This window comes from Perna viridis, chromosome 5, assembly GCF_037379345.1.
Source record: "Perna viridis isolate PV_CMFRI_1.1 ecotype Kerala chromosome 5, ASM3737934v1, whole genome shotgun sequence".
Lineage (NCBI taxonomy): Eukaryota > Metazoa > Mollusca > Bivalvia > Mytilida > Mytilidae > Perna > Perna viridis.
In genome coordinates, this window is record NC_142449.1 from 10,567,285 (window position 1) to 10,590,855 (window position 23,571).

The following is a 23,571-nucleotide window of genomic DNA, read 5'->3' on the forward strand; positions in this document are numbered from 1 at the left end:
GTTACGAATTAAGAAGCGCACGATCGACAACTTAGAAGTCAACGCTATATAAACGGACGAACTATGGAAAAGAAATGTGCAGCGCTCATCTCATGCCGTCAAAAATAATGGCCAGTGTGGGGATCGAACCCACGACATTCGCGTTATTAGCACGACGCTCTAACCAACTGAGCTAACCGGCCCTTGACTTAAAGTGATGAAAATATTGGTTCTTATTACTCGGGTGTCTTTTATCCGTTAGTAACGTCAAAAAATTGCACAGCCGAATAGCTACTCATTTATTCTACAACAGTTTCTTTGAATTATATCAGAGCTTATGCAATTTGTCGATTATAATACTTTTCTATTTCACCCTTATCGCCCGTCCGCTGGATTCATTCTAAGGTGTGTTAAGAAAATAATCAACTTTGGATTTTGTTCATGGTCGGACTCTGTAAAATCTTGAACTTACCAAGATGTTACGAATTAAGAAGCGCACGATCGACAACTTAGAAGTCAACGCTATATAAACGGACGAACTATGGAAAAGAAATGTGCAGCGCTCATCTCATGCCGTCAAAAATAATGGCCAGTGTGGGGATCGAACCCACGACATTCGCGTTATTAGCACGACGCTCTAACCAACTGAGCTAACCGGCCCTTGACTTAAAGTGATGAAAATATTGGTTCTTATTACTCGGGTGTCTTTTATCCGTTAGTAACGTCAAAAAATTGCACAGCCGAATAGCTACTCATTTATTCTACAACAGTTTCTTTGAATTATATCAGAGCTTATGCAATTTGTCGATTATAATACTTTTCTATTTCACCCTTATCGCCCGTCCGCTGGATTCATTCTAAGGTGTGTTAAGAAAATAATCAACTTTGGATTTTGTTCATGGTCGGACTCTGTAAAATCTTGAACTTACCAAGATGTTACGAATTAAGAAGCGCACGATCGACAACTTAGAAGTCAACGCTATATAAACGGACGAACTATGGAAAAGAAATGTGCAGCGCTCATCTCATGCCGTCAAAAATAATGGCCAGTGTGGGGATCGAACCCACGACATTCGCGTTATTAGCACGACGCTCTAACCAACTGAGCTAACCGGCCCTTGACTTAAAGTGATGAAAATATTGGTTCTTATTACTCGGGTGTCTTTTATCCGTTAGTAACGTCAAAAAATTGCACAGCCGAATAGCTACTCATTTATTCTACAACAGTTTCTTTGAATTATATCAGAGCTTATGCAATTTGTCGATTATAATACTTTTCTATTTCACCCTTATCGCCCGTCCGCTGGATTCATTCTAAGGTGTGTTAAGAAAATAATCAACTTTGGATTTTGTTCATGGTCGGACTCTGTAAAATCTTGAACTTACCAAGATGTTACGAATTAAGAAGCGCACGATCGACAACTTAGAAGTCAACGCTATATAAACGGACGAACTATGGAAAAGAAATGTGCAGCGCTCATCTCATGCCGTCAAAAATAATGGCCAGTGTGGGGATCGAACCCACGACATTCGCGTTATTAGCACGACGCTCTTTTTTTTTTTTATCTTGATAAAATTTTATTAACAGAAAAACATTTACAAATCAAAGAGATATTGTTATTAATATTCTCATAGACATACTATTATCATATTGATTAGTTATATCATATATGTCAATTACATACGCATAGAAAACAAAGTCACCACAATTGTCCATTTTCGCAATACCTACAAAATTTTTATATTCATACATTTAATATATTTTTATTCACAATCATGTACGCACAAGAGATATCACAGTTGTACTCTTTCACTGTATTCATGCACATTTTTATTTCTTTTTTTTTTTAATTTTAGGTAAAATATAAAAACAAGTGAAAAGGTAATTGAAATACATTACACAATTTCATATCCAAATATTAAAGATTCCGGCTGGCTATCCATTCCATACTGCTTTAAAACATTGGCATGCAAAAAATGTAAAAAAAAATATTTCAAAACATTTTCCATACATTCAAACTTTATCATACATTTTAAAAATCAAATAAGACCTAGTTTAACCATGTCTCTATTTTCCTGCGGGCAACAATTTCCATTTTCTCAATTGCACTAGCTATATCACTATTCATGTATTTAGTTTTCCTAACATCATCAAAATCGTTTTCAATATTGTGCAAAGCGTACGTGTACCGCTTTGTTCCTGGACCGAAATAATGAATGTCCTCTTCCTTTCCCAATGAGAAGGACATGATTAAATTAATCATTGGGATCAACGTTAATAGTGTTGCGCTACACATACTCAACGAAGTTTTGATAACAATTTTATCTAGAACTGGTGTCTGTCGAGATTTTGATTTCTCTTCAGTGTTCGAAATATTTTCTGTATTCACAACGTCATGAGATTTAGTTAACATATTCTGTGTATTCGAATGTTCACTTATACATATTTTCCCTGCGGCATTTAAATTTCCGTTAACATGTTTCACACTCTCGGTTCGCAATTGATTATTCTCTTCACTTGACTGCTTTCCTTTGTTAGTATTTACCGTCAATGAGGCGCTGCACGGAACACTGTCGATCACGTCCATTAACGCATCGGTGGGTTCAGATGGAATATCACTTTCTGTATCACTTTCAATAAACGATTCATCTTCGCTTTCAGATGTTTTATTTTCTGAATTTTTCTTTTCTACAAATTGCTTCAGTCGTTTCCGGTCACGTTTTCTAGATGCATTAGATTTCCGTTTCGTTAATTTATCACCATTTGTCCACAATAAAGATATTTTCATTCTTCCATTTTGCTCAGTAGATGTCCAGCTGAAATCAGTATATTGTTCATTTACAATTTTCAACAAAGAAGTTAATGTTTTCGGTAAACAATCCATTTTCACATAAATTAATCTCTCAACATTGAATTCATAAATCAATTTTCCACAAGACCCTCAAATCAAAAACGGCAGAAGCTATCACGATAATGTCAATTGTATATAAATACGTATTTTGTCAACTGAAACTTACTACTTGTGTAACTATGTCCATCCTATCACTATATTTCGGCTGGAAAATCCATTCCAAAACTGATAATCTAACTAATTCCACAAACATTAAGAACACTGTAACAAAACACGTCTGACATCTTCGGTGCGTTCGACTCCTCCCAAGCACGACGCTCTAACCAACTGAGCTAACCGGCCCTTGACTTAAAGTGATGAAAATATTGGTTCTTATTACTCGGGTGTCTTTTATCCGTTAGTAACGTCAAAAAATTGCACAGCCGAATAGCTACTCACTTATTCTACAACAGTTTCTTTGAATTATATCAGAGCTTATGCAATTTGTCGATTATAATACTTTTCTATTTCACCCTTATCGCCCGTCCGCTGGATTCATTCTAAGGTGTGTTAAGAAAATAATCAACTTTGGATTTTGTTCATGGTCGGACTCTGTAAAATCTTGAACTTACCAAGATGTTACGAATTAAGAAGCGCACGATCGACAACTTAGAAGTCAACGCTATATAAACGGACGAACTATGGAAAAGAAATGTGCAGCGCTCATCTCATGCCGTCAAAAATAATGGCCAGTGTGGGGATCGAACCCACGACATTCGCGTTATTAGCACGACGCTCTAACCAACTGAGCTAACCGGCCCTTGACTTAAAGTGATGAAAATATTGGTTCTTATTACTCGGGTGTCTTTTATCCGTTAGTAACGTCAAAAAATTGCACAGCCGAATAGCTACTCACTTATTCTACAACAGTTTCTTTGAATTATATCAGAGCTTATGCAATTTGTCGATTATAATACTTTTCTATTTCACCCTTATCGCCCGTCCGCTGGATTCATTCTAAGGTGTGTTAAGAAAATAATCAACTTTGGATTTTGTTCATGGTCGGACTCTGTAAAATCTTGAACTTACCAAGATGTTACGAATTAAGAAGCGCACGATCGACAACTTAGAAGTCAACGCTATATAAACGGACGAACTATGGAAAAGAAATGTGCAGCGCTCATCTCATGCCGTCAAAAATAATGGCCAGTGTGGGGATCGAACCCACGACATTCGCGTTATTAGCACGACGCTCTAACCAACTGAGCTAACCGGCCCTTGACTTAAAGTGATGAAAATATTGGTTCTTATTACTCGGGTGTCTTTTATCCGTTAGTAACGTCAAAAAATTGCACAGCCGAATAGCTACTCATTTATTCTACAACAGTTTCTTTGAATTATATCAGAGCTTATGCAATTTGTCGATTATAATACCTTTCTATTTCACCCTTATCGCCCGTCCGCTGGATTCATTCTAAGGTGTGTTAAGAAAATAATCAACTTTGGATTTTGTTCATGGTCGGACTCTGTAAAATCTTGAACTTACCAAGATGTTACGAATTAAGAAGCGCACGATCGACAACTTAGAAGTCAACGCTATATAAACGGACGAACTATGGAAAAGAAATGTGCAGCGCTCATCTCATGCCGTCAAAAATAATGGCCAGTGTGGGGATCGAACCCACGACATTCGCGTTATTAGCACGACGCTCTAACCAACTGAGCTAACCGGCCCTTGACTTAAAGTGATGAAAATATTGGTTCTTATTACTCGGGTGTCTTTTATCCGTTAGTAACGTCAAAAAATTGCACAGCTGAATAGCTACTCACTTATTCTACAACAGTTTCTTTGAATTATATCAGAGCTTATGCAATTTGTCGATTATAATACTTTTCTATTTCACCCTTATCGCCCGTCCGCTGGATTCATTCTAAGGTGTGTTAAGAAAATAATCAACTTTGGATTTTGTTCATGGTCGGACTCTGTAAAATCTTGAACTTACCAAGATGTTACGAATTAAGAAGCGCACGATCGACAACTTAGAAGTCAACGCTATATAAACGGACGAACTATGGAAAAGAAATGTGCAGCGCTCATCTCATGCCGTCAAAAATAATGGCCAGTGTGGGGATCGAACCCACGACATTCGCGTTATTAGCACGACGCTCTAACCAACTGAGCTAACCGGCCCTTGACTTAAAGTGATGAAAATATTGGTTCTTATTACTCGGGTGTCTTTTATCCGTTAGTAACGTCAAAAAATTGCACAGCTGAATAGCTACTCACTTATTCTACAACAGTTTCTTTGAATTATATCAGAGCTTATGCAATTTGTCGATTATAATACTTTTCTATTTCACCCTTATCGCCCGTCCGCTGGATTCATTCTAAGGTGTGTTAAGAAAATAATCAACTTTGGATTTTGTTCATGGTCGGACTCTGTAAAATCTTGAACTTACCAAGATGTTACGAATTAAGAAGCGCACGATCGACAACTTAGAAGTCAACGCTATATAAACGGACGAACTATGGAAAAGAAATGTGCAGCGCTCATCTCATGCCGTCAAAAATAATGGCCAGTGTGGGGATCGAACCCACGACATTCGCGTTATTAGCACGACGCTCTAACCAACTGAGCTAACCGGCCCTTGACTTAAAGTGATGAAAATATTGGTTCTTATTACTCGGGTGTCTTTTATCCGTTAGTAACGTCAAAAAATTGCACAGCTGAATAGCTACTCACTTATTCTACAACAGTTTCTTTGAATTATATCAGAGCTTATGCAATTTGTCGATTATAATACTTTTCTATTTCACCCTTATCGCCCGTCCGCTGGATTCATTCTAAGGTGTGTTAAGAAAATAATCAACTTTGGATTTTGTTCATGGTCGGACTCTGTAAAATCTTGAACTTACCAAGATGTTACGAATTAAGAAGCGCACGATCGACAACTTAGAAGTCAACGCTATATAAACGGACGAACTATGGAAAAGAAATGTGCAGCGCTCATCTCATGCCGTCAAAAATAATGGCCAGTGTGGGGATCGAACCCACGACATTCGCGTTATTAGCACGACGCTCTAACCAACTGAGCTAACCGGCCCTTGACTTAAAGTGATGAAAATATTGGTTCTTATTACTCGGGTGTCTTTTATCCGTTAGTAACGTCAAAAAATTGCACAGCTGAATAGCTACTCACTTATTCTACAACAGTTTCTTTGAATTATATCAGAGCTTATGCAATTTGTCGATTATAATACTTTTCTATTTCACCCTTATCGCCCGTCCGCTGGATTCATTCTAAGGTGTGTTAAGAAAATAATCAACTTTGGATTTTGTTCATGGTCGGACTCTGTAAAATCTTGAACTTACCAAGATGTTACGAATTAAGAAGCGCACGATCGACAACTTAGAAGTCAACGCTATATAAACGGACGAACTATGGAAAAGAAATGTGCAGCGCTCATCTCATGCCGTCAAAAATAATGGCCAGTGTGGGGATCGAACCCACGACATTCGCGTTATTAGCACGACGCTCTAACCAACTGAGCTAACCGGCCCTTGACTTAAAGTGATGAAAATATTGGTTCTTATTACTCGGGTGTCTTTTATCCGTTAGTAACGTCAAAAAATTGCACAGCCGAATAGCTACTCACTTATTCTACAACAGTTTCTTTGAATTATATCAGAGCTTATGCAATTTGTCGATTATAATACTTTTCTATTTCACCCTTATCGCCCGTCCGCTGGATTCATTCTAAGGTGTGTTAAGAAAATAATCAACTTTGGATTTTGTTCATGGTCGGACTCTGTAAAATCTTGAACTTACCAAGATGTTACGAATTAAGAAGCGCACGATCGACAACTTAGAAGTCAACGCTATATAAACGGACGAACTATGGAAAAGAAATGTGCAGCGCTCATCTCATGCCGTCAAAAATAATGGCCAGTGTGGGGATCGAACCCACGACATTCGCGTTATTAGCACGACGCTCTAACCAACTGAGCTAACCGGCCCTTGACTTAAAGTGATGAAAATATTGGTTCTTATTACTCGGGTGTCTTTTATCCGTTAGTAACGTCAAAAAATTGCACAGCTGAATAGCTACTCACTTATTCTACAACAGTTTCTTTGAATTATATCAGAGCTTATGCAATTTGTCGATTATAATACTTTTCTATTTCACCCTTATCGCCCGTCCGCTGGATTCATTCTAAGGTGTGTTAAGAAAATAATCAACTTTGGATTTTGTTCATGGTCGGACTCTGTAAAATCTTGAACTTACCAAGATGTTACGAATTAAGAAGCGCACGATCGACAACTTAGAAGTCAACGCTATATAAACGGACGAACTATGGAAAAGAAATGTGCAGCGCTCATCTCATGCCGTCAAAAATAATGGCCAGTGTGGGGATCGAACCCACGACATTCGCGTTATTAGCACGACGCTCTAACCAACTGAGCTAACCGGCCCTTGACTTAAAGTGATGAAAATATTGGTTCTTATTACTCGGGTGTCTTTTATCCGTTAGTAACGTCAAAAAATTGCACAGCCGAATAGCTACTCATTTATTCTACAACAGTTTCTTTGAATTATATCAGAGCTTATGCAATTTGTCGATTATAATACTTTTCTATTTCACCCTTATCGCCCGTCCGCTGGATTCATTCTAAGGTGTGTTAAGAAAATAATCAACTTTGGATTTTGTTCATGGTCGGACTCTGTAAAATCTTGAACTTACCAAGATGTTACGAATTAAGAAGCGCACGATCGACAACTTAGAAGTCAACGCTATATAAACGGACGAACTATGGAAAAGAAATGTGCAGCGCTCATCTCATGCCGTCAAAAATAATGGCCAGTGTGGGGATCGAACCCACGACATTCGCGTTATTAGCACGACGCTCTAACCAACTGAGCTAACCGGCCCTTGACTTAAAGTGATGAAAATATTGGTTCTTATTACTCGGGTGTCTTTTATCCGTTAGTAACGTCAAAAAATTGCACAGCTGAATAGCTACTCACTTATTCTACAACAGTTTCTTTGAATTATATCAGAGCTTATGCAATTTGTCGATTATAATACTTTTCTATTTCACCCTTATCGCCCGTCCGCTGGATTCATTCTAAGGTGTGTTAAGAAAATAATCAACTTTGGATTTTGTTCATGGTCGGACTCTGTAAAATCTTGAACTTACCAAGATGTTACGAATTAAGAAGCGCACGATCGACAACTTAGAAGTCAACGCTATATAAACGGACGAACTATGGAAAAGAAATGTGCAGCGCTCATCTCATGCCGTCAAAAATAATGGCCAGTGTGGGGATCGAACCCACGACATTCGCGTTATTAGCACGACGCTCTAACCAACTGAGCTAACCGGCCCTTGACTTAAAGTGATGAAAATATTGGTTCTTATTACTCGGGTGTCTTTTATCCGTTAGTAACGTCAAAAAATTGCACAGCTGAATAGCTACTCACTTATTCTACAACAGTTTCTTTGAATTATATCAGAGCTTATGCAATTTGTCGATTATAATACTTTTCTATTTCACCCTTATCGCCCGTCCGCTGGATTCATTCTAAGGTGTGTTAAGAAAATAATCAACTTTGGATTTTGTTCATGGTCGGACTCTGTAAAATCTTGAACTTACCAAGATGTTACGAATTAAGAAGCGCACGATCGACAACTTAGAAGTCAACGCTATATAAACGGACGAACTATGGAAAAGAAATGTGCAGCGCTCATCTCATGCCGTCAAAAATAATGGCCAGTGTGGGGATCGAACCCACGACATTCGCGTTATTAGCACGACGCTCTAACCAACTGAGCTAACCGGCCCTTGACTTAAAGTGATGAAAATATTGGTTCTTATTACTCGGGTGTCTTTTATCCGTTAGTAACGTCAAAAAATTGCACAGCTGAATAGCTACTCACTTATTCTACAACAGTTTCTTTGAATTATATCAGAGCTTATGCAATTTGTCGATTATAATACTTTTCTATTTCACCCTTATCGCCCGTCCGCTGGATTCATTCTAAGGTGTGTTAAGAAAATAATCAACTTTGGATTTTGTTCATGGTCGGACTCTGTAAAATCTTGAACTTACCAAGATGTTACGAATTAAGAAGCGCACGATCGACAACTTAGAAGTCAACGCTATATAAACGGACGAACTATGGAAAAGAAATGTGCAGCGCTCATCTCATGCCGTCAAAAATAATGGCCAGTGTGGGGATCGAACCCACGACATTCGCGTTATTAGCACGACGCTCTAACCAACTGAGCTAACCGGCCCTTGACTTAAAGTGATGAAAATATTGGTTCTTATTACTCGGGTGTCTTTTATCCGTTAGTAACGTCAAAAAATTGCACAGCCGAATAGCTACTCACTTATTCTACAACAGTTTCTTTGAATTATATCAGAGCTTATGCAATTTGTCGATTATAATACTTTTCTATTTCACCCTTATCGCCCGTCCGCTGGATTCATTCTAAGGTGTGTTAAGAAAATAATCAACTTTGGATTTTGTTCATGGTCGGACTCTGTAAAATCTTGAACTTACCAAGATGTTACGAATTAAGAAGCGCACGATCGACAACTTCGAAGTCAACGCTATATAAACGGACGAACTATGGAAAAGAAATGTGCAGCGCTCATCTCATGCCGTCAAAAATAATGGCCAGTGTGGGGATCGAACCCACGACATTCGCGTTATTAGCACGACGCTCTTTTTTTTTTTTATCTTGATAAAATTTTATTAACAGAAAAACATTTACAAATCAAAGAGATATTGTTATTAATATTCTCATAGACATACTATTATCATATTGATTAGTTATATCATATATGTCAATTACATACGCATAGAAAACAAAGTCACCACAATTGTCCATTTTCGCAATACCTACAAAATTTTTATATTCATACATTTAATATATTTTTATTCACAATCATGTACGCACAAGAGATATCACAGTTGTACTCTTTCACTGTATTCATGCACATTTTTATTTCTTTTTTTTTTTTAATTTTAGGTAAAATATAAAAACAAGTGAAAAGGTAATTGAAATACATTACACAATTTCATATCCAAATATTAAAGATTCCGGCTGGCTATCCATTCCATACTGCTTTAAAACATTGGCATGCAAAAAATGTAAAAAAAAATATTTCAAAACATTTTCCATACATTCAAACTTTATCATACATTTTAAAAATCAAATAAGACCTAGTTTAACCATGTCTCTATTTTCCTGCGGGCAACAATTTCCATTTTCTCAATTGCACTAGCTATATCACTATTCATGTATTTAGTTTTCCTAACATCATCAAAATCGTTTTCAATATTGTGCAAAGCGTACGTGTACCGCTTTGTTCCTGGACCGAAATAATGAATGTCCTCTTCCTTTCCCAATGAGAAGGACATGATTAAATTAATCATTGGGATCAACGTTAATAGTGTTGCGCTACACATACTCAACGAAGTTTTGATAACAATTTTATCTAGAACTGGTGTCTGTCGAGATTTTGATTTCTCTTCAGTGTTCGAAATATTTTCTGTATTCACAACGTCATGAGATTTAGTTAACATATTCTGTGTATTCGAATGTTCACTTATACATATTTTCCCTGCGGCATTTAAATTTCCGTTAACATGTTTCACACTCTCGGTTCGCAATTGATTATTCTCTTCACTTGACTGCTTTCCTTTGTTAGTATTTACCGTCAATGAGGCGCTGCACGGAACACTGTCGATCACGTCCATTAACGCATCGGTGGGTTCAGATGGAATATCACTTTCTGTATCACTTTCAATAAACGATTCATCTTCGCTTTCAGATGTTTTATTTTCTGAATTTTTCTTTTCTACAAATTGCTTCAGTCGTTTCCGGTCACGTTTTCTAGATGCATTAGATTTCCGTTTCGTTAATTTATCACCATTTGTCCACAATAAAGATATTTTCATTCTTCCATTTTGCTCAGTAGATGTCCAGCTGAAATCAGTATATTGTTCATTTACAATTTTCAACAAAGAAGTTAATGTTTTCGGTAAACAATCCATTTTCACATAAATTAATCTCTCAACATTGAATTCATAAATCAATTTTCCACAAGACCCTCAAATCAAAAACGGCAGAAGCTATCACGATAATGTCAATTGTATATAAATACGTATTTTGTCAACTGAAACTTACTACTTGTGTAACTATGTCCATCCTATCACTATATTTCGGCTGGAAAATCCATTCCAAAACTGATAATCTAACTAATTCCACAAACATTAAGAACACTGTAACAAAACACGTCTGACATCTTCGGTGCGTTCGACTCCTCCCAAGCACGACGCTCTAACCAACTGAGCTAACCGGCCCTTGACTTAAAGTGATGAAAATATTGGTTCTTATTACTCGGGTGTCTTTTATCCGTTAGTAACGTCAAAAAATTGCACAGCCGAATAGCTACTCACTTATTCTACAACAGTTTCTTTGAATTATATCAGAGCTTATGCAATTTGTCGATTATAATACTTTTCTATTTCACCCTTATCGCCCGTCCGCTGGATTCATTCTAAGGTGTGTTAAGAAAATAATCAACTTTGGATTTTGTTCATGGTCGGACTCTGTAAAATCTTGAACTTACCAAGATGTTACGAATTAAGAAGCGCACGATCGACAACTTAGAAGTCAACGCTATATAAACGGACGAACTATGGAAAAGAAATGTGCAGCGCTCATCTCATGCCGTCAAAAATAATGGCCAGTGTGGGGATCGAACCCACGACATTCGCGTTATTAGCACGACGCTCTAACCAACTGAGCTAACCGGCCCTTGACTTAAAGTGATGAAAATATTGGTTCTTATTACTCGGGTGTCTTTTATCCGTTAGTAACGTCAAAAAATTGCACAGCTGAATAGCTACTCACTTATTCTACAACAGTTTCTTTGAATTATATCAGAGCTTATGCAATTTGTCGATTATAATACTTTTCTATTTCACCCTTATCGCCCGTCCGCTGGATTCATTCTAAGGTGTGTTAAGAAAATAATCAACTTTGGATTTTGTTCATGGTCGGACTCTGTAAAATCTTGAACTTACCAAGATGTTACGAATTAAGAAGCGCACGATCGACAACTTAGAAGTCAACGCTATATAAACGGACGAACTATGGAAAAGAAATGTGCAGCGCTCATCTCATGCCGTCAAAAATAATGGCCAGTGTGGGGATCGAACCCACGACATTCGCGTTATTAGCACGACGCTCTAACCAACTGAGCTAACCGGCCCTTGACTTAAAGTGATGAAAATATTGGTTCTTATTACTCGGGTGTCTTTTATCCGTTAGTAACGTCAAAAAATTGCACAGCCGAATAGCTACTCATTTATTCTACAACAGTTTCTTTGAATTATATCAGAGCTTATGCAATTTGTCGATTATAATACCTTTCTATTTCACCCTTATCGCCCGTCCGCTGGATTCATTCTAAGGTGTGTTAAGAAAATAATCAACTTTGGATTTTGTTCATGGTCGGACTCTGTAAAATCTTGAACTTACCAAGATGTTACGAATTAAGAAGCGCACGATCGACAACTTAGAAGTCAACGCTATATAAACGGACGAACTATGGAAAAGAAATGTGCAGCGCTCATCTCATGCCGTCAAAAATAATGGCCAGTGTGGGGATCGAACCCACGACATTCGCGTTATTAGCACGACGCTCTAACCAACTGAGCTAACCGGCCCTTGACTTAAAGTGATGAAAATATTGGTTCTTATTACTCGGGTGTCTTTTATCCGTTAGTAACGTCAAAAAATTGCACAGCCGAATAGCTACTCACTTATTCTACAACAGTTTCTTTGAATTATATCAGAGCTTATGCAATTTGTCGATTATAATACTTTTCTATTTCACCCTTATCGCCCGTCCGCTGGATTCATTCTAAGGTGTGTTAAGAAAATAATCAACTTTGGATTTTGTTCATGGTCGGACTCTGTAAAATCTTGAACTTACCAAGATGTTACGAATTAAGAAGCGCACGATCGACAACTTCGAAGTCAACGCTATATAAACGGACGAACTATGGAAAAGAAATGTGCAGCGCTCATCTCATGCCGTCAAAAATAATGGCCAGTGTGGGGATCGAACCCACGACATTCGCGTTATTAGCACGACGCTCTTTTTTTTTTTATCTTGATAAAATTTTATTAACAGAAAAACATTTACAAATCAAAGAGATATTGTTATTAATATTCTCATAGACATACTATTATCATATTGATTAGTTATATCATATATGTCAATTACATACGCATAGAAAACAAAGTCACCACAATTGTCCATTTTCGCAATACCTACAAAATTTTTATATTCATACATTTAATATATTTTTATTCACAATCATGTACGCACAAGAGATATCACAGTTGTACTCTTTCACTGTATTCATGCACATTTTTATTTCTTTTTTTTTTTTAATTTTAGGTAAAATATAAAAACAAGTGAAAAGGTAATTGAAATACATTACACAATTTCATATCCAAATATTAAAGATTCCGGCTGGCTATCCATTCCATACTGCTTTAAAACATTGGCATGCAAAAAATGTAAAAAAAAATATTTCAAAACATTTTCCATACATTCAAACTTTATCATACATTTTAAAAATCAAATAAGACCTAGTTTAACCATGTCTCTATTTTCCTGCGGGCAACAATTTCCATTTTCTCAATTGCACTAGCTATATCACTATTCATGTATTTAGTTTTCCTAACATCATCAAAATCGTTTTCAATATTGTGCAAAGCGTACGTGTACCGCTTTGTTCCTGGACCGAAATAATGAATGTCCTCTTCCTTTCCCAATGAGAAGGACATGATTAAATTAATCATTGGGATCAACGTTAATAGTGTTGCGCTACACATACTCAACGAAGTTTTGATAACAATTTTATCTAGAACTGGTGTCTGTCGAGATTTTGATTTCTCTTCAGTGTTCGAAATATTTTCTGTATTCACAACGTCATGAGATTTAGTTAACATATTCTGTGTATTCGAATGTTCACTTATACATATTTTCCCTGCGGCATTTAAATTTCCGTTAACATGTTTCACACTCTCGGTTCGCAATTGATTATTCTCTTCACTTGACTGCTTTCCTTTGTTAGTATTTACCGTCAATGAGGCGCTGCACGGAACACTGTCGATCACGTCCATTAACGCATCGGTGGGTTCAGATGGAATATCACTTTCTGTATCACTTTCAATAAACGATTCATCTTCGCTTTCAGATGTTTTATTTTCTGAATTTTTCTTTTCTACAAATTGCTTCAGTCGTTTCCGGTCACGTTTTCTAGATGCATTAGATTTCCGTTTCGTTAATTTATCACCATTTGTCCACAATAAAGATATTTTCATTCTTCCATTTTGCTCAGTAGATGTCCAGCTGAAATCAGTATATTGTTCATTTACAATTTTCAACAAAGAAGTTAATGTTTTCGGTAAACAATCCATTTTCACATAAATTAATCTCTCAACATTGAATTCATAAATCAATTTTCCACAAGACCCTCAAATCAAAAACGGCAGAAGCTATCACGATAATGTCAATTGTATATAAATACGTATTTTGTCAACTGAAACTTACTACTTGTGTAACTATGTCCATCCTATCACTATATTTCGGCTGGAAAATCCATTCCAAAACTGATAATCTAACTAATTCCACAAACATTAAGAACACTGTAACAAAACACGTCTGACATCTTCGGTGCGTTCGACTCCTCCCAAGCACGACGCTCTAACCAACTGAGCTAACCGGCCCTTGACTTAAAGTGATGAAAATATTGGTTCTTATTACTCGGGTGTCTTTTATCCGTTAGTAACGTCAAAAAATTGCACAGCCGAATAGCTACTCACTTATTCTACAACAGTTTCTTTGAATTATATCAGAGCTTATGCAATTTGTCGATTATAATACTTTTCTATTTCACCCTTATCGCCCGTCCGCTGGATTCATTCTAAGGTGTGTTAAGAAAATAATCAACTTTGGATTTTGTTCATGGTCGGACTCTGTAAAATCTTGAACTTACCAAGATGTTACGAATTAAGAAGCGCACGATCGACAACTTAGAAGTCAACGCTATATAAACGGACGAACTATGGAAAAGAAATGTGCAGCGCTCATCTCATGCCGTCAAAAATAATGGCCAGTGTGGGGATCGAACCCACGACATTCGCGTTATTAGCACGACGCTCTAACCAACTGAGCTAACCGGCCCTTGACTTAAAGTGATGAAAATATTGGTTCTTATTACTCGGGTGTCTTTTATCCGTTAGTAACGTCAAAAAATTGCACAGCTGAATAGCTACTCACTTATTCTACAACAGTTTCTTTGAATTATATCAGAGCTTATGCAATTTGTCGATTATAATACTTTTCTATTTCACCCTTATCGCCCGTCCGCTGGATTCATTCTAAGGTGTGTTAAGAAAATAATCAACTTTGGATTTTGTTCATGGTCGGACTCTGTAAAATCTTGAACTTACCAAGATGTTACGAATTAAGAAGCGCACGATCGACAACTTAGAAGTCAACGCTATATAAACGGACGAACTATGGAAAAGAAATGTGCAGCGCTCATCTCATGCCGTCAAAAATAATGGCCAGTGTGGGGATCGAACCCACGACATTCGCGTTATTAGCACGACGCTCTAACCAACTGAGCTAACCGGCCCTTGACTTAAAGTGATGAAAATATTGGTTCTTATTACTCGGGTGTCTTTTATCCGTTAGTAACGTCAAAAAATTGCACAGCCGAATAGCTACTCATTTATTCTACAACAGTTTCTTTGAATTATATCAGAGCTTATGCAATTTGTCGATTATAATACCTTTCTATTTCACCCTTATCGCCCGTCCGCTGGATTCATTCTAAGGTGTGTTAAGAAAATAATCAACTTTGGATTTTGTTCATGGTCGGACTCTGTAAAATCTTGAACTTACCAAGATGTTACGAATTAAGAAGCGCACGATCGACAACTTAGAAGTCAACGCTATATAAACGGACGAACTATGGAAAAGAAATGTGCAGCGCTCATCTCATGCCGTCAAAAATAATGGCCAGTGTGGGGATCGAACCCACGACATTCGCGTTATTAGCACGACGCTCTAACCAACTGAGCTAACCGGCCCTTGACTTAAAGTGATGAAAATATTGGTTCTTATTACTCGGGTGTCTTTTATCCGTTAGTAACGTCAAAAAATTGCACAGCTGAATAGCTACTCACTTATTCTACAACAGTTTCTTTGAATTATATCAGAGCTTATGCAATTTGTCGATTATAATACTTTTCTATTTCACCCTTATCGCCCGTCCGCTGGATTCATTCTAAGGTGTGTTAAGAAAATAATCAACTTTGGATTTTGTTCATGGTCGGACTCTGTAAAATCTTGAACTTACCAAGATGTTACGAATTAAGAAGCGCACGATCGACAACTTAGAAGTCAACGCTATATAAACGGACGAACTATGGAAAAGAAATGTGCAGCGCTCATCTCATGCCGTCAAAAATAATGGCCAGTGTGGGGATCGAACCCACGACATTCGCGTTATTAGCACGACGCTCTAACCAACTGAGCTAACCGGCCCTTGACTTAAAGTGATGAAAATATTGGTTCTTATTACTCGGGTGTCTTTTATCCGTTAGTAACGTCAAAAAATTGCACAGCTGAATAGCTACTCACTTATTCTACAACAGTTTCTTTGAATTATATCAGAGCTTATGCAATTTGTCGATTATAATACTTTTCTATTTCACCCTTATCGCCCGTCCGCTGGATTCATTCTAAGGTGTGTTAAGAAAATAATCAACTTTGGATTTTGTTCATGGTCGGACTCTGTAAAATCTTGAACTTACCAAGATGTTACGAATTAAGAAGCGCACGATCGACAACTTAGAAGTCAACGCTATATAAACGGACGAACTATGGAAAAGAAATGTGCAGCGCTCATCTCATGCCGTCAAAAATAATGGCCAGTGTGGGGATCGAACCCACGACATTCGCGTTATTAGCACGACGCTCTAACCAACTGAGCTAACCGGCCCTTGACTTAAAGTGATGAAAATATTGGTTCTTATTACTCGGGTGTCTTTTATCCGTTAGTAACGTCAAAAAATTGCACAGCTGAATAGCTACTCACTTATTCTACAACAGTTTCTTTGAATTATATCAGAGCTTATGCAATTTGTCGATTATAATACTTTTCTATTTCACCCTTATCGCCCGTCCGCTGGATTCATTCTAAGGTGTGTTAAGAAAATAATCAACTTTGGATTTTGTTCATGGTCGGACTCTGTAAAATCTTGAACTTACCAAGATGTTACGAATTAAGAAGCGCACGATCGACAACTTAGAAGTCAACGCTATATAAACGGACGAACTATGGAAAAGAAATGTGCAGCGCTCATCTCATGCCGTCAAAAATAATGGCCAGTGTGGGGATCGAACCCACGACATTCGCGTTATTAGCACGACGCTTTTTTTTTTTTTTTCTTGATAAAAGTTTATTCACAGAAATATATTTACATGTAAAAGAATTATTGGGCTAATCTCCCACTAATTCACATATCACAGATAACAATTAATAATATCATGTATGTTAAGTCAATCTTCCATATTATATAATGGCTTGCATACTAAAAATCAATCACAACATTTTCGTCACAGATACATAAAACAGGATTTCTTTTCAAGTAGTATTTTTCAAACAATGAAATGTTCTTCTTTTTATAATACATATAAGCATAATTTACATGTCGCTGAAGTACGGACTTAAAATAATTTTGAATATCTAGTACTTTCTCATCTTTCATAGCTACATTTCTCCTTTTCACAACACAAAATTTTCTAAATGCTAAGACAGTATTAACAAAATAATAGTTACTGTTTTTATCTTTCTCAGTTAATCCAAAATAACATAGAAAATTAAAATCAAGCATATTGACATATCTTGTAGAGCTATTGCACAAAATATTATGTAGGAAATCCTTCAAAAAGTTGTTGAATTTAGTTAAACATCTACATGAAATTATAAGATGTTCCAAATCTTCATGTACATCATAACATACTGGACATAAAGAATCAATAGTAATATGACATCTGAATAATCTCTCCTTCGTAAATAAAACTCTATGGAAAATTTTAAACGATGTTTCAATACAGTCACTAGGTAAAAATGGAAAATTCAAAATATTTTGAACCCTTTGTACATTAAAATCACTAAATACTTCATACCAGTAGCTGACAGCATTTGGCATTATTGTGCTAGTTTCTAAGAGCATACCATAACAAATTTTTGCCGTTCTAGGTAATGTATATTTTTTACCATTATCATTATATACTACATTCAGAACAGGTTTATTATAGTTATATGCATTTTCTCTAACTAAACGTTTTACCTGTTCTGGAATACACTGCTTAATACACTGAACTACATCAACAATTCTATCAGCAACTAACTCAGGAAACCTTTGAGAGACTATATCCTGTACATATTTGTTCTTCAAAAAACCTTTTTTACATTCAAATGCCAAGTCTTTAATTTTAACTATTCCTGCATCTACAAAGGGTTTAATATACAACATTTTCCCATCATTTACTATCATTGGATTATAAAACAATGGAATATCAAATACATTATTCACATTTATATCAATTTCCATATGAGTACGAATCTTTCCCCAAGCATATAACATACACTTATAAAAATCAGGTAAAATACCTAATTGTCTATTATTAAGATCACAAAATAGAATTTCCATACCAAGATTCATATCTAGAACTTTTGATAAAAAATAAGTGCAAGTATGTTTCCACACTGCATTATAATCATTATCTAACAATCGACTTAAAAATTTAAGTCTAAAAGCATACATTTTGTGAAATATATCTGGAAAATTTAAACCACCATTCAAAACTCTATTTATTATAACATCATATGCAACCAATGATGGCTTATTATTCCACAAAAAATCTACACACATCTTTTTAATGTCTAAATAGTATTTCTCAGGTATATTAACCACCATTAGAGTATACCATAATTTACTCATCAACAAGGTATTTATAACCGTTACTCTACCCTGTATTGATAAATGTCTCATTTTCCAAAAATTCAATAATTTTGAAATAGATTGCGCTTTGCAATCCCAATTTAAATTATCACAAACAGTTTTGTCTTTGCCAATCCATATACCTAAAAGCTGAAGAACCCCATCACACTCTTTAATATTCCAAGCATCTATTTCTTGTTTCGATATCTTTCCGGTACCCAATGCCAAAATTTCAGATTTATCTTTATTCAATTTTGCCCCAGATGCTTGTTCATACAAATTTAAAACTCCAAAGGCCTCATTTACTGAATTTTTGTCAGACAATATCAATGTTGTATCATCTGCATGTGAAAATATTTTCTCCTCACCAGATGCATTGGGAATTTGTATACCATGAATTCTATCATTCCTTTTAATCATAATACTCAAGGGTTCAGCAACTAACACATATAACAAAGCTGATATAGGACACCCTTGTTTTACAGAGTTCTTTAATTGAAAATACTTGGACAAAAAACCATTGAATTTGACAGTGCTGAAAATGTCAGTATAAAATATCTTTATCCATGAAATGAATTTCTCCCCAAATCCAAATTTCTGCAATACAGAAAATAAGTAGTCATGTCCAACTCTGTCAAATGCCTTTTCCTGATCAAGTTTCAGCAAATAACATTCCAAATCATCCATTTCTACTAATTCTATAATATCTCTGATACTTACTGTAGTATCCTTAGCACGACGCTCTAACCAACTGAGCTAACCGGCCCTTGACTTAAAGTGATGAAAATATTGGTTCTTATTACTCGGGTGTCTTTTATCCGTTAGTAACGTCAAAAAATTGCACAGCTGAATAGCTACTCACTTATTCTACAACAGTTTCTTTGAATTATATCAGAGCTTATGCAATTTGTCGATTATAATACTTTTCTATTTCACCCTTATCGCCCGTCCGCTGGATTCATTCTAAGGTGTGTTAAGAAAATAATCAACTTTGGATTTTGTTCATGGTCGGACTCTGTAAAATCTTGAACTTACCAAGATGTTACGAATTAAGAAGCGCACGATCGACAACTTAGAAGTCAACGCTATATAAACGGACGAACTATGGAAAAGAAATGTGCAGCGCTCATCTCATGCCGTCAAAAATAATGGCCAGTGTGGGGATCGAACCCACGACATTCGCGTTATTAGCACGACGCTCTAACCAACTGAGCTAACCGGCCCTTGACTTAAAGTGATGAAAATATTGGTTCTTATTACTCGGGTGTCTTTTATCCGTTAGTAACGTCAAAAAATTGCACAGCTGAATAGCTACTCACTTATTCTACAACAGTTTCTTTGAATTATATCAGAGCTTATGCAATTTGTCGATTATAATACTTTTCTATTTCACCCTTATCGCCCGTCCGCTGGATTCATTCTAAGGTGTGTTAAGAAAATAATCAACTTTGGATTTTGTTCATGGTCGGACTCTGTAAAATCTTGAACTTACCAAGATGTTACGAATTAAGAAGCGCACGATCGACAACTTAGAAGTCAACGCTATATAAACGGACGAACTATGGAAAAGAAATGTGCAGCGCTCATCTCATGCCGTCAAAAATAATGGCCAGTGTGGGGATCGAACCCACGACATTCGCGTTATTAGCACGACGCTCTAACCAACTGAGCTAACCGGCCCTTGACTTAAAGTGATGAAAATATTGGTTCTTATTACTCGGGTGTCTTTTATCCGTTAGTAACGTCAAAAAATTGCACAGCTGAATAGCTACTCACTTATTCTACAACAGTTTCTTTGAATTATATCAGAGCTTATGCAATTTGTCGATTATAATACTTTTCTATTTCACCCTTATCGCCCGTCCGCTGGATTCATTCTAAGGTGTGTTAAGAAAATAATCAACTTTGGATTTTGTTCATGGTCGGACTCTGTAAAATCTTGAACTTACCAAGATGTTACGAATTAAGAAGCGCACGATCGACAACTTAGAAGTCAACGCTATATAAACGGACGAACTATGGAAAAGAAATGTGCAGCGCTCATCTCATGCCGTCAAAAATAATGGCCAGTGTGGGGATCGAACCCACGACATTCGCGTTATTAGCACGACGCTCTAACCAACTGAGCTAACCGGCCCTTGACTTAAAGTGATGAAAATATTGGTTCTTATTACTCGGGTGTCTTTTATCCGTTAGTAACGTCAAAAAATTGCACAGCTGAATAGCTACTCACTTATTCTACAACAGTTTCTTTGAATTATATCAGAGCTTATGCAATTTGTCGATTATAATACTTTTCTATTTCACCCTTATCGCCCGTCCGCTGGATTCATTCTAAGGTGTGTTAAGAAAATAATCAACTTTGGATTTTGTTCATGGTCGGACTCTGTAAAATCTTGAACTTACCAAGATGTTACGAATTAAGAAGCGCACGATCGACAACTTAGAAGTCAACGCTATATAAACGGACGAACTATGGAAAAGAAATGTGCAGCGCTCATCTCATGCCGTCAAAAATAATGGCCAGTGTGGGGATCGAACCCACGACATTCGCGTTATTAGCACGACGCTCTAACCAACTGAGCTAACCGGCCCTTGACTTAAAGTGATGAAAATATTGGTTCTTATTACTCGGGTGTCTTTTATCCGTTAGTAACGTCAAAAAATTGCACAGCTGAATAGCTACTCACTTATTCTACAACAGTTTCTTTGAATTATATCAGAGCTTATGCAATTTGTCGATTATAATACTTTTCTATTTCACCCTTATCGCCCGTCCGCTGGATTCATTCTAAGGTGTGTTAAGAAAATAATCAACTTTGGATTTTGTTCATGGTCGGACTCTGTAAAATCTTGAACTTACCAAGATGTTACGAATTAAGAAGCGCACGATCGACAACTTAGAAGTCAACGCTATATAAACGGACGAACTATGGAAAAGAAATGTGCAGCGCTCATCTCATGCCGTCAAAAATAATGGCCAGTGTGGGGATCGAACCCACGACATTCGCGTTATTAGCACGACGCTCTAACCAACTGAGCTAACCGGCCCTTGACTTAAAGTGATGAAAATATTGGTTCTTATTACTCGGGTGTCTTTTATCCGTTAGTAACGTCAAAAAATTGCACAGCTGAATAGCTACTCACTTATTCTACAACAGTTTCTTTGAATTATATCAGAGCTTATGCAATTTGTCGATTATAATACTTTTCTATTTCACCCTTATCGCCCGTCCGCTGGATTCATTCTAAGGTGTGTTAAGAAAATAATCAACTTTGGATTTTGTTCATGGTCGGACTCTGTAAAATCTTGAACTTACCAAGATGTTACGAATTAAGAAGCGCACGATCGACAACTTAGAAGTCAACGCTATATAAACGGACGAACTATGGAAAAGAAATGTGCAGCGCTCATCTCATGCCGTCAAAAATAATGGCCAGTGTGGGGATCGAACCCACGACATTCGCGTTATTAGCACGACGCTCTAACCAACTGAGCTAACCGGCCCTTGACTTAAAGTGATGAAAATATTGGTTCTTATTACTCGGGTGTCTTTTATCCGTTAGTAACGTCAAAAAATTGCACAGCCGAATAGCTACTCACTTATTCTACAACAGTTTCTTTGAATTATATCAGAGCTTATGCAATTTGTCGATTATAATACTTTTCTATTTCACCCTTATCGCCCGTCCGCTGGATTCATTCTAAGGTGTGTTAAGAAAATAATCAACTTTGGATTTTGTTCATGGTCGGACTCTGTAAAATCTTGAACTTACCAAGATGTTACGAATTAAGAAGCGCACGATCGACAACTTAGAAGTCAACGCTATATAAACGGACGAACTATGGAAAAGAAATGTGCAGCGCTCATCTCATGCCGTCAAAAATAATGGCCAGTGTGGGGATCGAACCCACGACATTCGCGTTATTAGCACGACGCTCTAACCAACTGAGCTAACCGGCCCTTGACTTAAAGTGATGAAAATATTGGTTCTTATTACTCGGGTGTCTTTTATCCGTTAGTAACGTCAAAAAATTGCACAGCTGAATAGCTACTCACTTATTCTACAACAGTTTCTTTGAATTATATCAGAGCTTATGCAATTTGTCGATTATAATACTTTTCTATTTCACCCTTATCGCCCGTCCGCTGGATTCATTCTAAGGTGTGTTAAGAAAATAATCAACTTTGGATTTTGTTCATGGTCGGACTCTGTAAAATCTTGAACTTACCAAGATGTTACGAATTAAGAAGCGCACGATCGACAACTTAGAAGTCAACGCTATATAAACGGACGAACTATGGAAAAGAAATGTGCAGCGCTCATCTCATGCCGTCAAAAATAATGGCCAGTGTGGGGATCGAACCCACGACATTCGCGTTATTAGCACGACGCTCTAACCAACTGAGCTAACCGGCCCTTGACTTAAAGTGATGAAAATATTGGTTCTTATTACTCGGGTGTCTTTTATCCGTTAGTAACGTCAAAAAATTCCACAGCCGAATAGCTACTCATTTATTCTACAACAGTTTCTTTGAATTATATCAGAGCTTATGCAATTTGTCGATTATAATACTTTTCTATTTCACCCTTATCGCCCGTCCGCTGGATTCATTCTAAGGTGTGTTAAGAAAA

General features: G+C 36.8%; 32 non-coding genes across 32 annotated transcripts; all 32 read right to left on the minus strand.

The window, feature by feature from the left end:
• Nucleotides 1-108: 108 nt before the first annotated feature.
• On the minus strand, nt 109-182 carry Trnai-aau (transfer RNA isoleucine (anticodon AAU)). The gene has a single exon. It is a non-coding gene; the product is annotated as a tRNA-Ile (tRNA).
• A 383-nt stretch (nt 183-565) lies between these two features.
• Nucleotides 566-639, minus strand: Trnai-aau (transfer RNA isoleucine (anticodon AAU)). Its single transcript has one exon. It is a non-coding gene; the product is annotated as a tRNA-Ile (tRNA).
• A 383-nt stretch (nt 640-1,022) lies between these two features.
• Trnai-aau (transfer RNA isoleucine (anticodon AAU)) lies at nt 1,023-1,096 on the minus strand. The gene has a single exon. It is a non-coding gene; the product is annotated as a tRNA-Ile (tRNA).
• Nucleotides 1,097-3,556: 2,460 nt separating this feature from the next.
• Nucleotides 3,557-3,630, minus strand: Trnai-aau (transfer RNA isoleucine (anticodon AAU)). The gene has a single exon. It is a non-coding gene; the product is annotated as a tRNA-Ile (tRNA).
• A 383-nt stretch (nt 3,631-4,013) lies between these two features.
• Nucleotides 4,014-4,087, minus strand: Trnai-aau (transfer RNA isoleucine (anticodon AAU)). The gene has a single exon. It is a non-coding gene; the product is annotated as a tRNA-Ile (tRNA).
• Nucleotides 4,088-4,470: 383 nt separating this feature from the next.
• Nucleotides 4,471-4,544, minus strand: Trnai-aau (transfer RNA isoleucine (anticodon AAU)). The gene has a single exon. It is a non-coding gene; the product is annotated as a tRNA-Ile (tRNA).
• Nucleotides 4,545-4,927: 383 nt separating this feature from the next.
• Nucleotides 4,928-5,001, minus strand: Trnai-aau (transfer RNA isoleucine (anticodon AAU)). The gene has a single exon. It is a non-coding gene; the product is annotated as a tRNA-Ile (tRNA).
• Nucleotides 5,002-5,384: 383 nt separating this feature from the next.
• Trnai-aau (transfer RNA isoleucine (anticodon AAU)) lies at nt 5,385-5,458 on the minus strand. The gene has a single exon. It is a non-coding gene; the product is annotated as a tRNA-Ile (tRNA).
• Nucleotides 5,459-5,841: 383 nt separating this feature from the next.
• On the minus strand, nt 5,842-5,915 carry Trnai-aau (transfer RNA isoleucine (anticodon AAU)). Its single transcript has one exon. It is a non-coding gene; the product is annotated as a tRNA-Ile (tRNA).
• A 383-nt stretch (nt 5,916-6,298) lies between these two features.
• Trnai-aau (transfer RNA isoleucine (anticodon AAU)) lies at nt 6,299-6,372 on the minus strand. Its single transcript has one exon. It is a non-coding gene; the product is annotated as a tRNA-Ile (tRNA).
• A 383-nt stretch (nt 6,373-6,755) lies between these two features.
• On the minus strand, nt 6,756-6,829 carry Trnai-aau (transfer RNA isoleucine (anticodon AAU)). Its single transcript has one exon. It is a non-coding gene; the product is annotated as a tRNA-Ile (tRNA).
• A 383-nt stretch (nt 6,830-7,212) lies between these two features.
• On the minus strand, nt 7,213-7,286 carry Trnai-aau (transfer RNA isoleucine (anticodon AAU)). The gene has a single exon. It is a non-coding gene; the product is annotated as a tRNA-Ile (tRNA).
• A 383-nt stretch (nt 7,287-7,669) lies between these two features.
• On the minus strand, nt 7,670-7,743 carry Trnai-aau (transfer RNA isoleucine (anticodon AAU)). Its single transcript has one exon. It is a non-coding gene; the product is annotated as a tRNA-Ile (tRNA).
• Nucleotides 7,744-8,126: 383 nt separating this feature from the next.
• Nucleotides 8,127-8,200, minus strand: Trnai-aau (transfer RNA isoleucine (anticodon AAU)). Its single transcript has one exon. It is a non-coding gene; the product is annotated as a tRNA-Ile (tRNA).
• A 383-nt stretch (nt 8,201-8,583) lies between these two features.
• Trnai-aau (transfer RNA isoleucine (anticodon AAU)) lies at nt 8,584-8,657 on the minus strand. The gene has a single exon. It is a non-coding gene; the product is annotated as a tRNA-Ile (tRNA).
• A 383-nt stretch (nt 8,658-9,040) lies between these two features.
• Trnai-aau (transfer RNA isoleucine (anticodon AAU)) lies at nt 9,041-9,114 on the minus strand. The gene has a single exon. It is a non-coding gene; the product is annotated as a tRNA-Ile (tRNA).
• A 2,461-nt stretch (nt 9,115-11,575) lies between these two features.
• Nucleotides 11,576-11,649, minus strand: Trnai-aau (transfer RNA isoleucine (anticodon AAU)). The gene has a single exon. It is a non-coding gene; the product is annotated as a tRNA-Ile (tRNA).
• Nucleotides 11,650-12,032: 383 nt separating this feature from the next.
• On the minus strand, nt 12,033-12,106 carry Trnai-aau (transfer RNA isoleucine (anticodon AAU)). Its single transcript has one exon. It is a non-coding gene; the product is annotated as a tRNA-Ile (tRNA).
• A 383-nt stretch (nt 12,107-12,489) lies between these two features.
• Trnai-aau (transfer RNA isoleucine (anticodon AAU)) lies at nt 12,490-12,563 on the minus strand. The gene has a single exon. It is a non-coding gene; the product is annotated as a tRNA-Ile (tRNA).
• Nucleotides 12,564-15,023: 2,460 nt separating this feature from the next.
• Nucleotides 15,024-15,097, minus strand: Trnai-aau (transfer RNA isoleucine (anticodon AAU)). The gene has a single exon. It is a non-coding gene; the product is annotated as a tRNA-Ile (tRNA).
• A 383-nt stretch (nt 15,098-15,480) lies between these two features.
• Trnai-aau (transfer RNA isoleucine (anticodon AAU)) lies at nt 15,481-15,554 on the minus strand. The gene has a single exon. It is a non-coding gene; the product is annotated as a tRNA-Ile (tRNA).
• A 383-nt stretch (nt 15,555-15,937) lies between these two features.
• On the minus strand, nt 15,938-16,011 carry Trnai-aau (transfer RNA isoleucine (anticodon AAU)). Its single transcript has one exon. It is a non-coding gene; the product is annotated as a tRNA-Ile (tRNA).
• Nucleotides 16,012-16,394: 383 nt separating this feature from the next.
• On the minus strand, nt 16,395-16,468 carry Trnai-aau (transfer RNA isoleucine (anticodon AAU)). Its single transcript has one exon. It is a non-coding gene; the product is annotated as a tRNA-Ile (tRNA).
• Nucleotides 16,469-16,851: 383 nt separating this feature from the next.
• Trnai-aau (transfer RNA isoleucine (anticodon AAU)) lies at nt 16,852-16,925 on the minus strand. Its single transcript has one exon. It is a non-coding gene; the product is annotated as a tRNA-Ile (tRNA).
• Nucleotides 16,926-20,082: 3,157 nt separating this feature from the next.
• Nucleotides 20,083-20,156, minus strand: Trnai-aau (transfer RNA isoleucine (anticodon AAU)). The gene has a single exon. It is a non-coding gene; the product is annotated as a tRNA-Ile (tRNA).
• A 383-nt stretch (nt 20,157-20,539) lies between these two features.
• Nucleotides 20,540-20,613, minus strand: Trnai-aau (transfer RNA isoleucine (anticodon AAU)). Its single transcript has one exon. It is a non-coding gene; the product is annotated as a tRNA-Ile (tRNA).
• A 383-nt stretch (nt 20,614-20,996) lies between these two features.
• On the minus strand, nt 20,997-21,070 carry Trnai-aau (transfer RNA isoleucine (anticodon AAU)). The gene has a single exon. It is a non-coding gene; the product is annotated as a tRNA-Ile (tRNA).
• Nucleotides 21,071-21,453: 383 nt separating this feature from the next.
• Nucleotides 21,454-21,527, minus strand: Trnai-aau (transfer RNA isoleucine (anticodon AAU)). Its single transcript has one exon. It is a non-coding gene; the product is annotated as a tRNA-Ile (tRNA).
• Nucleotides 21,528-21,910: 383 nt separating this feature from the next.
• On the minus strand, nt 21,911-21,984 carry Trnai-aau (transfer RNA isoleucine (anticodon AAU)). Its single transcript has one exon. It is a non-coding gene; the product is annotated as a tRNA-Ile (tRNA).
• A 383-nt stretch (nt 21,985-22,367) lies between these two features.
• On the minus strand, nt 22,368-22,441 carry Trnai-aau (transfer RNA isoleucine (anticodon AAU)). The gene has a single exon. It is a non-coding gene; the product is annotated as a tRNA-Ile (tRNA).
• Nucleotides 22,442-22,824: 383 nt separating this feature from the next.
• Trnai-aau (transfer RNA isoleucine (anticodon AAU)) lies at nt 22,825-22,898 on the minus strand. Its single transcript has one exon. It is a non-coding gene; the product is annotated as a tRNA-Ile (tRNA).
• Nucleotides 22,899-23,281: 383 nt separating this feature from the next.
• Trnai-aau (transfer RNA isoleucine (anticodon AAU)) lies at nt 23,282-23,355 on the minus strand. The gene has a single exon. It is a non-coding gene; the product is annotated as a tRNA-Ile (tRNA).
• Nucleotides 23,356-23,571: the final 216 nt, after the last annotated feature.